Source organism: Euprymna scolopes, chromosome 26, assembly GCF_053919585.1.
Source record: "Euprymna scolopes isolate OS-2025 chromosome 26, ASM5391958v1, whole genome shotgun sequence".
NCBI classification, from domain to species: Eukaryota; Metazoa; Mollusca; class Cephalopoda; order Sepiida; family Sepiolidae; genus Euprymna; species Euprymna scolopes.
Window position 1 is genome coordinate 39,252,822 of NC_136507.1, and position 11,421 is coordinate 39,264,242.

Below are 11,421 nucleotides of genomic sequence, written 5' to 3' on the forward strand. Positions count from 1 at the left end.
TTTTCAAATATTTATTATTTTTAAACTTGTAGTTATAATTAATTAATATAAGATCGTCAATAAATCTCCAACAACCATGGTAACTATATATATATATATATATATATATATATATATATATATATATATATATATATATATATGTATATATATATACTTTTTTGTTGTTGCTGATGACATACATATATATATATATATTAGAGTCTATGTAGATAAAGATTTGTCCAACGAGATGCACGGAGCAAACAGGTTGGAAAAACAAAAGAACATTTATTTTGCACCATTCATTAATAACAACCAGTATAAATGTACATGAAGAAGATCGCAGGTTACATCGGTTAAAACGTTATAGACAAAAACAAAAACAAGACAGGGATTGTAGTCCAAATTATCCAAATAATATAAAAATTTATTATCAAGTTTAATCTCAGTATTTACAAAACTCATATATATATAAAAAAAAACGATGAATGAAATAGACTTGGTGCTAAGTTTCGAATTTCTAATTGCTATGTTCAATGGAAAAGCTAAACATCAAAAGGTGTTCATAACTTCCCATAAACATTCAGTGTGAATGCACTTAAAGACAGTCAGAGGTTACATCGGGCGAAACGCTGTGGGGGAAAAATAATAAAAATTAGAATAATAGTTTAAACAATGCAAATAATGCAATAATAGTAATATAATAGTCGATTAAAAAGGTGAACATCCAGAAAAAAACTTCAATATAAGCATATTGTCTTTTGTATATTATAATAGGCCTGTTAACCTGCACAAAGTAAAAATATACGACAAAAAGGAGTTGCCTCCCTTGCATATAATAGGAAAGTGTTATCTGCCCTTGTGAAAAATGTGCGAAGATGATAGTTTTGAGATGGAAAGAAACGTTCTTCCTCCAACACAATATAATAATTACGCATCTAGCGCTTCTAACTTTGTTTCATACCTGTGAAATTCTTTAATAAACATATAAGTTCCGTTCAGCGTTATCGATCATTTTTGTATGTTATTAAAACTGGCAACAGCCGTTATTATGATAGATTACGTTATTATGATACATTACGCTATCAAGCATATTAACACGTGCAGATATCGATATAGAGATTTTGTCATACTTATTTATTCTCACGAATAGAATTCTGCGCAATAAGCACCACGTTTTTGTTTCATCTGAACGTATGTTTGTAACACTTCTGAGCAACGTAATTCCCTTTTGATTTGCTGTCACATTGAGGTAGACATAAAGTACGTTTTTATCTGAGTATACTTCAGGAAGAAAAAAGGGAACATCTATGATTATAGTAAAAAAATATCTTTGCCGGGAATTATGTCCCTTTTAATTGCAAGAGAAAATCTTATGATATCAGATTAGATTATCGCTGGCGCCCCATCGATCCAGAGTCAAAGATTCTTCATCATTGATTTCCCAAATCATATTCTTAGATCCTGCGTATAAAGTAATGCAGATGACACCACAATCTACGGCAATCCATCAAAAGCTAGCAATTACCCAGCTCTTACTGATTTTCTCTCTTCTGATCTTGAGAACGTGGTTCCAGAAGGGAAAATTATCTCTGGTTAATTGTAATGCATCAAAAACCAACATTCTTTCCTTTCATTATAATTATCATAACTCCATCACGCTCCAGCTGAAAAGAATGGCTCTTGTCTTGTGGAAGCTGCATGTATTGACAACCCTCTAGGACTGGCCTTCACTCTTGATCTGAAAGAGAATGCTTACAAAAAACCTTTTTGTCAAAATCGCTGGAACAATGGTTAGATCACTCTACCGCTCCGGTAAGTATCTCACTGTCGATGCAATCTTTTTCTCTCTAAGAGCTAGATATGCCCTAATATGGAATACTGTTGCCACATCTTGGTACGAGCCGCTCGAACTGTCATATCCAGCTTTACAAACCAGCTACGAAACTTAGTAGGTAATTACCTTTTCCCTTTCCTACGTTTTCTTACCCATAGGAGAGACGTTGCGATCCTGTTTTCGTTGTGTCGTTATTTTCATGGCTAGTGTTCAACTGAATTCCAATATATAGTTTCGCTACCGCCAAACCTTTAAAAAGGATAAACACTCGACTAGCTACAACCACTATAAAACATTTTCCACACTCGCTATCTGTGCTTAAATCCAAACGCAGAGTTTAGAACAACGCTTATTTCCCAGAACTACCCACATGTGGCACACTCGAACTGCCTTGCTTCCCGGTTGAATACAACACAGCAGCTTTCAAATTCAATGTAAACAAATTCTTGGGAATTTGTCCCCATAAATAATCATAGTCTACCCAATTTACACCATTAACGATTATTCACTACCGCCTTACACTCACTAACCCTTATCCTCGAGTAGTCTTCGGGACTTAATTAGTGGTGTCTCCAAATTAAAAAAAAATCTAATACTTCACTTTATTTTTATCTAAAACGCCAAAGTAAAAGTACGGTAGTCATCTAAAACTGTCCATACGTGTTAAAACTTGTGAACCTCCGAAGACCCACCATTTAGCTTAAAACAAATTCTTTTAGCTTACAATATCATAAAAGGGCCATAATTTAGTAGTTTTATTTGACTGGCATATCATGTGTCCCACAAGACGTAACATATTTAATAGCTCAATATTTCGAGCATCAGGACCTTAACATTTGACTTCGGATACTGTAGTTCGCCACGTCTAAAGTACATTAAGGAGTAATAAAAACGCTATGTAGATATCCTTGTTGAAAACATTCTCAGCGTCATGTCTCATAAAAACCAAAGTCATTAATTTGATAACACACCGGAATAATCAATATGTGGTGTATCAGACTTGAAATATTTATTAAACAGAATTACATGTTGGTAGATGACTTGGGGTGAACCAAGTTATCGTTATCATCAATAACTACAGGTTATAGGAAAAACTATGTTTTGGTGTTCTCGAAAGCTAACAAACTCCAGCACGATCAATGAAATTACTTTTAACATCGTAATAAGTTTTAAAGTAATAAAAGAAAAAGATAATTGTTGCCAAAAGCTAGAATCGAAACAAAACCATATATCGCTAAAGCCATATTAGTTACGGTCTGAGCAATCGTAAGAAACATAATAAATAATAAATACATTTATTATAAATTTCCATAATATCTGTCTGTGGGTATGTGTGTATGCGTGTGTGTGTGTGAGTGTGTGTATGTGCGACGCGTTTTATCTCAGCCTACAGGCAATCCACCCAGGCTAGTAAGGTACAGAAATGAGGCTTATGACTCAGCGGATGTTTTAGTTATATTTATATTCATGTTTGGTGTATGGAAATGAAAAAAAAAAAAAAGATAAATGCCAAAAAATAACGATTTACTAAACAACGTTTTATTTACTGGATATTTTCCGGTATTCACCGGAAGTTATTATCTCCCTTAGTAAGTTCGATTTACTGTGTGTGTGTGTGTGTGTGTGTGTGTATGTGTGTTCAAGCCACCCAGGCAAGTAAGGTATCGAAATGAATCTCATGACTCAGCGGATGTTTTAGTGATATTTATATTCATGTTTGGCGTATGGAAATGCAAAATAAAATGCAAAAAATATAAGGATTTACTAAACAACGTTTTATTTACTGGATATTTTTTCCGGTACAAGGACTCATGTTTGCCCAGCCGGGCAAACTTGGGTTCTTGTAGTGTAAAAAGGACGGACTTTAACCTATAAATGTTTACGTTTGCGCATGCGTACAAATAACATATTTCGAAAATTTTCGCCTGTCAAGTTCCAATTATTTTCAATGCTAACACTCCAGCTAATTTTTACCGGCTGAAAACAACGATAAAACAACTATCCACAAAGAATGGACTTCTTTGATATGCTTCGCGCTGCTCTACGGTCTTGCGTTTCGGAAGAAGTGTACTTTGAAAACATAAGAGAGAGTAGCTTTCTTTCAGTCCTGGCAGACTATAGATACACACTGTAAGGGTTTCGCGCACAGAATTTTCGTGGCAAACGCTGCGCAATCCTCAACTAGACCTCTCCTGATTTGGCGTTTTTAAATACCAGTGAAAAATGGAGATAATGGCTGGAAACAATGCAGAAATAAGCGGAGAGCACATACAGCGCCTAGAATTCCCAAATGGTCATCCATCTGGTACTAGCTAGGTTCAACGATTTGACGAGAACCGGTGTGTTAATGTGACAGATAAACAAGTAATACAACTAGAAAGGCATAGTAAGTTATATAAATTAGTTTATATTTTATAGCTTAAAATTTGTAATACGAAGACTTGATCAGTTGTGTTCGAATTTTAAAGCAAAACAAGTCTAACAGCACGGGTGACTAATACAGATGACGAAACATGTGCACGTAGCTTACTCTTCCAGCTCAACCTCTAGTATACCTATAAAAGTTAGAATGTATGTGGGTTTTTTTTTTCTCCACCTATATAGTCAACGCATATTTTGATCTATAGACTTTATATTTGGTATATAGTATAACCAGACACGTGGAAAACTTTTTTAAATCTGTGTTCATTCGAACAAACAGGTTGCTAAGGGTTCGGAATTTAAAAGAATTGTTACGTGGTGGCCGTCGGATTGTGTTTTCTATGTTAAACTGTTTCACAACTGCGCATGCTCCATCTAGAGACATGGCAGATGTTTTCTTACTGATTTGTTTTACTTCGTCTTCTGAAAGAAAAACTACGTCTCGGTTAATACTTACGGTATTTCTGTTCATAATAAATAAACAAATCAGCTATGATAAAAATATAATATTAATGCATATTTTACGATCGGGCAACGCCAATCGGTCTGCCAGTATATGGTACAGAAAGGAAATTATGAGAGAAACACAGTTAAAAATTTAGCTCAAAGTTTCGCCCGGACCCTGGTGGGGCTGGACATGAATCTTAAAGGCCATATGTGGGAGAACCCCACATATAAGACCACTGCACTTGTAGCAAGCAGTTATTGGTCAATGTAGGGGAACCCCTTCATACAAATTGTGACTAACAAGCTCCCCTATGCCCCGGGGGGGTTGGTCCCCATTTCCCCTTCACTCTCCACATTAAAAAACGTCCTTGTGCCTAATTTGCTCAGTGGGGAAGCAAATAAATCCGACAGGTGAAAATTTATTTTAGTAGTCGTTCAAATGCAATGATTAAACAAGTGTTGATTAACGGCAAGCATGTAAAGACCATGATCATAAGACATATTAAACACGTTCGATACTGTGTGTCTTTGCTCAAATTCGTGCTGCAACAGCTACAACTAATGAAAAAAAATGTTTTCGTTCCATCATGAATGTTGACCGAATTCTCATGTCCCAATCCATGAAATGATTTTTCTATGTATACTTACACAATTACAAACACTTTCATGCGGTAGAGAAACTGAGAATCAAATATCGAACATAGTCGCATTTTTATTATATTGTTCACGGTCGAAATCGAACGAACCCATCTGTGACACTGAAGGGAATCAATGGTTTATAATCGATTGCACAAAAGCACTTGTTACACAAAAATGTTCGATTCGTAACAGAAATAAAATGCAACCAACTTGACGTTATCATGAACGTAGTTCTTTATATATATATATATATATATATATATATATATATATATATATATATATATATATATATATATATATATATATAGGGTGGAACGATAAAACAACTTTATTTTGAAAATGTTATTTAAATCAATTAAGGTAACTTGATTATGTAGTAGAGAGGAAATGATTTCAATGTAGCCGCTTTCAGCTCCAATCACCGCCTTCATATAGGTCGGGAACGTGGGGCATGCCTTTCCTACAAGCACCGGAGGGAGCTCGGCAAATACTCGGTGGGTGTCGAAGTAGTCCAGTTCGTGGAATAATGGGGCAGCAAGAGAGGGGTTCGAAGTCGCAGCATTCCTTCTGAAGCCCATTTGGACTTTTGGACATTAATGCCACACCAGGGCGTCTTGCAGTGACTATAGGATATTAACGGAGGAGCACAAAACTCTTCAGCACATCCAGGTATACTTTGGCATGTACTTTCAAGCTAATATCGTAGATGTGAGATGTGGCTTTAACTTGAAACCACGCAAAAGACCATAAGCGTGTCAAAAACGTTGATTTCATCACGTTGGGCACGTTCCTGTAAACCGGATTCGCATTTTAAGTGTGATAGTCCTAATTTGGATCGGAAGAGAGCATGAATTATACAGCGGCGCGTGGCCTATCTCGCTCGTAGAATATTGTGTCACTTTCAGGCATGATAGAAAGCTCCTATCTCTCTGGAATTTAGACACTACTGTCCAACTAGTAGATGATCTGCAACAACAAAAAAAACCCGGTTTTAATCAAACCGATATGTGATCATGTTTTTTCCAGGGCGACTATTTGATCGTTCCACCCCAGATTATTTATATATATATATATATATATATATATATATATATATATATATATATATATATGTATGTGTGTGTGTGTGTGTAAGAAGGTAGAAAAAACGTTGTTCGAGATTGAATAAGAATTTAAAAATGATATACTCTTGCACACTGTTATTGTTATCAAAAAAGTTAAGTCGCCCATTTGTTAATCACACTGATTAATTGTCTACGCTAGTAAATGGAACGCTTGCACTGTACTGAAATGAAACTTCAAATGCAACCTCCACGATATATTGTAGTCGACATTGCACTGGAGAGAATCTATTTTGGAATTTATAAAATTAACTGTAAATAATGGGTTCACTTACAGTTTACATCGCAAAAGGCAAGTAGCATGATTCAATTCTGTTCTAAATGTGCATTTCCAACGCGCCCGTCAGAAGTGCCAATTGTTTATTATTTTAAAGTATTATTACATAATTATTTGAATTAAACGTACAAAAGTCAAGTATCGTTGTGTAATTGTTCTCTTAATTGAAACATTCGTTTCGAACGTTTCTCATGTAATGAAAGAATCCACAGTTGATTTTATAGGCAGGTGTCTTTTCTGATGGTGCACTGAAAAAACTTATCAAATAAAACGTGATGTTTTTTCTATAAATAATTAAAGTTTGCAAAAACAGGACTTATTAACTTTTATCAGATTTTTCTATTATCGATTTTCGGTCTTTATCAGACGAATTCCGACGTGGGAACACTCACAGATACATCAAGTACCTTCTTGTATCGTTTTTTAAATGAGTCAAGCCGTTTCCGAGCTATAGGAAACAAACTCAATCAGAAAGATACATACACGCACACATACATACACATACGTAAAAATGTTTATATATATGTGTGTGTGTGTGTGTGTGTGTGCATATATATACGTACATATATGTATATTCAGTGATTATTTTTTTAATTACGAAAAGGTAATACAGATTTTAATATGTGTGCATAACAATTGCTTAGATGAAATGCTAAGTACAAAAAACGGTGCAACAAACTATGATTTACAGAAATTTATTTTTCAGTAAACGAGGAAATACAAGACAAAATGTGTTTTCTTTTCCCATGGAGTTTCAACAATTTGACATTTTCTCTTCAGATGAAAGCAGATAACATAAGCGGAGAATCTTATCTAGATTGTTATAATATTAGTAATATTAGTGGTAAGCATAAAAATTGAAACTTAATATTAGAAATGAATTAATGTTCGAACGATTATATATCTATATATATATATATATATATATATCTATATATATATATATCTATATATATATATATATATATATATATATATATATATATATGAGTGAGTGGGAGAGAGAGAAAGAAAATTAAATATTTAAGTTCAACTTTACAATGAAAATTTATGGTTCGATTGAATACTCTAAAAACAATTTACAAAGTCCTTATTCCGCGGTGTCTCAAACAATTCTATTCTTGTAATGCTTTTCATTAGAGGGCATAAAAAAATCAGCGAATTATATTTGAAACAACGCTAGAATTTGTTAGTTACGGCATTATGTGAAACCGCAACTTATTGCAGTCATAAATTGCCAAATAAAAAAAAGAGTGAAAAATTTTTGGATATGTAATATATCTATCTATCTATCTATATATATATATATATATATTTATATATATATATATATATTTATATATATATATATAGATATATATAAACCACGCATATTATTTCAGCTTGCATGAAAATCCTTTCAAGTTGATCCGAAATGCAAAATAGTTAGAGAGAATGGAGTCCAAAATAAATCCAGCGTGACGATGACTGGAAAGCCTTCAAAACAGCTGAAATAATGAAAATTCTTTTCCTCGAGACATTGCAGTAGCCGCAAAAGTAGTCTGTTCACAGTCAATTCTGACCTAATAATAAAAAAGAGAAAATCAGTAGGAGAACTTTAATCATCGGTTTTATTAAAAAAAAAAGCGATTTCAGATTAAATTTTAAAGAAATTAAGATGAGGCTAAGCAGGGAAAAAGTTATCATATGTATATATATATATATATATATATATATATATATATATATATATACATATATATATATATAAATTGTTCTCTCTCTCTCTATATATATATACATATATAAATATATACGTATTTTTAATATTTATATATGATATATTTTATATATATATATATATATATATAAAATATATCATATATATATATATATATACATAAGAATATTTTAATTGATGTTCAAGGATGAAAACGCGATATAATTAACATCCAATCAATGCAGCTGGTTTTACTCTGGTAAAATTCGTAAATCCATATTTGGATATTGTTCAGGAATATCTAGATCGTAGAGATGTAAATTTCTTTGGATAATTATATTTGAATTCTGCTAAAAAAAACTCCAAATAAAGATATTATAGGTTCATGAGTATGTTTTTGAAATTCGTAGGAAGATATATGTAGCTTACATTAGTTTTAGTAAAGTTTAGAATGTAACTTTTTATTTGGCCTTTATATTGCATATGGCATTGTTCCACAGCTAAACGTAAAATCTGACATTGATTAAATACTTAACATCAATTAAACTATCCTTTTTTTTACACAGTGATCACCACTTATCAAGACCCGGAAGCCACTCAGGGATAAGGGTTATTGCAAGTACATTACGTTAGTGAGGAGATTTGCTGAAATGTTTACTTAAGGGGGCGGTTCATTAGGAATTTGTTAACATTGGACTTGAAGACAACCAAGTTGTAGTCCGGAGGCAGGCAGACGGAACAGAGTTCCACAGGCGTGCAGTTCTAAGAAAGAAGCTTTGTTCATGGAATCTGCGTTTTGATTTAGGCACAGATATAGAGTGGGGGAAATTTTTCACAGTGGATTCAGCTAGACGGGTGTTTTTCGTAAAAGATTGGCGAGGGGGGACCAGAGATTGGAGTTCAGACGAGCACCTGCCATGGAAATAACGATAAAACAAGGACAGGCTCGCAACGTCTCTTCTGTGGGAGAGAGGTTGCAGGGTAGAGAAAAGGGCATCCCCCACTAAGCCAGGAAGTCTATGTTGTACTCTGTCAAGCCAGGATAGGATGTTTTTAGCAGCTCCTGCCCAGATATGGCAACAGTATTCCATCCTTGGACGTACTTGGCTTTTATATAGATAGAGAATTGCATCCGTAGTGAGATATCTTCTGGAGCGGTAGAAGGATCCCACCATCTTTCCAGCGACCTTGGCAACAGACTTGATGTACGTGTTCCATTTCAGATCAGGAGTAAAGGTCAAACCCAGAAGCTTGTCAAAACACGGGGCCTCACCCAGACGAGAGCCATCCATCACAATTGATGCCAGATGGGGATCAGAGCGTTGATGATGTAAGGATAGGAGTTTGGTTTTGGACGCATTAAAGGTAACCAGCCACATCTTCCCCCACTGAACCACGCGCTCGAGATCAGAGGAGAGAGAATCAGAGAGAACTTTGTCATTTACAGGCTTTGATGTGTTGCCGTATATGGTCGTGTCATCAGCATAGATGTCAACGAATGATTTAAGTATGTGTTAAGGGAGGTCAGTGATGTAGATCAGGAAGAGAGTTGGGCCCAGGATTGACCCCTGAGGGACTCAAGCATTTATATTGCAGGCCTCCGATTTTTGTCAATCTACCACTACTCTTATGAGCCTATCGGAGAGAAATGATTTAATGATTGAGAAAACATTTCCAGTTATACCGTAGCTGGAAATCTTGTGAAGTAGACCCTTATGCCATACCTTGTCGAAGGCCTTTGATATGTCAAGAGCAATTGCCCTAGACTGTTATATGAAAGCCTTCTCGTGTGTGTGAGAATTCATTCCTCGTAGATTCTTAAATGACTATAATTTTGCAAAATTTTACAAATTGACCCGGCAGTGTTCTTCGATATGTTTTGGAAAATCGTAAAAATTGACCTGAAAACTATGGTTTTCTCTCTCTGATAGATCCAAAATTATTCTTACATGGGATTATTTTACATTACAACGGTTAAGGGACAAAATTAAAATTTTAGTAAATCATTTCTTGTTAATAAACATCTTCATTATAATTAATTTGGACATAAAGCTGCAGATCGAATGCCCCCCAGGTCAAGCTCCGTTGTATCCACTACACAGGTGAAGACTGAAGGATCAGTCGAAAATATGTACCTGTATAAAAACAGATTTTTAAAATTTTTCCATAATGTTATTTTGTATTCTTGCATGTAACCAATTGAAAACGAATAAAGAAAAGTTTTGATACATTTTGTATTCTTTTTTATACATTTCCATTCATATATATATATATATATATATATATATATATATATATATATATATATATATATATATATATATGTACACATGTATATATATTATGTTTGGGAGGTATAGCTATTGTATATATATATATATATATATATATATATATATATATATGTGTGTTTCTATTTTATCGTATGTATGTATATATATATATATACATACATATATTTAGTAATGTGATTGATAATTGAAAAATCAAATTATAATTTAATTAAAAATCCGTTTCATAAGAAGGAACAACAACAAAATCAATTATTTGTACGATCGTTTCGGAAAACAGTGTGTTTATTGTGGTAGACATCAAGTTACGGACAATAATTATTACATATAGTTTGTTATCAAACAAGGTTTCCTTATCAGCAAATATTGGGAAAGGTTTTTATTAAATGTAAAAGACACCATAAATAAACCTAGCATTAAAGTAAGGCAGATGTATCTGGAAAAAATTAAAATAAAGGTATGGATTTAAACTTGATAAGAAAATTAATATGGGTTAGAGATAGAAATAAAATAGAGTAAAATTATAAATATAAATTTGGTTTAAGTACAATATTATACATACATACATACACAAATATATACATGCATATATATAAAAAAGTACACACATATATATACATATACATAAATATACATATATACATAAAACATACGTACAGATGTTTACCTTTTAGTCTTTCGCCTTTTGAAATCAGAAACTATGG

General features: G+C 33.4%; 1 protein-coding gene across 1 annotated transcript in view; it reads left to right on the plus strand.

Moving 5' to 3' along the window:
• LOC145247809 (uncharacterized) overlaps window positions 1-11,421 on the plus strand; it is a 1,402,654-nt gene that overhangs the window by 763,951 nt on the left and 627,282 nt on the right. The gene's annotated exons all lie outside the window — the stretch shown is intronic.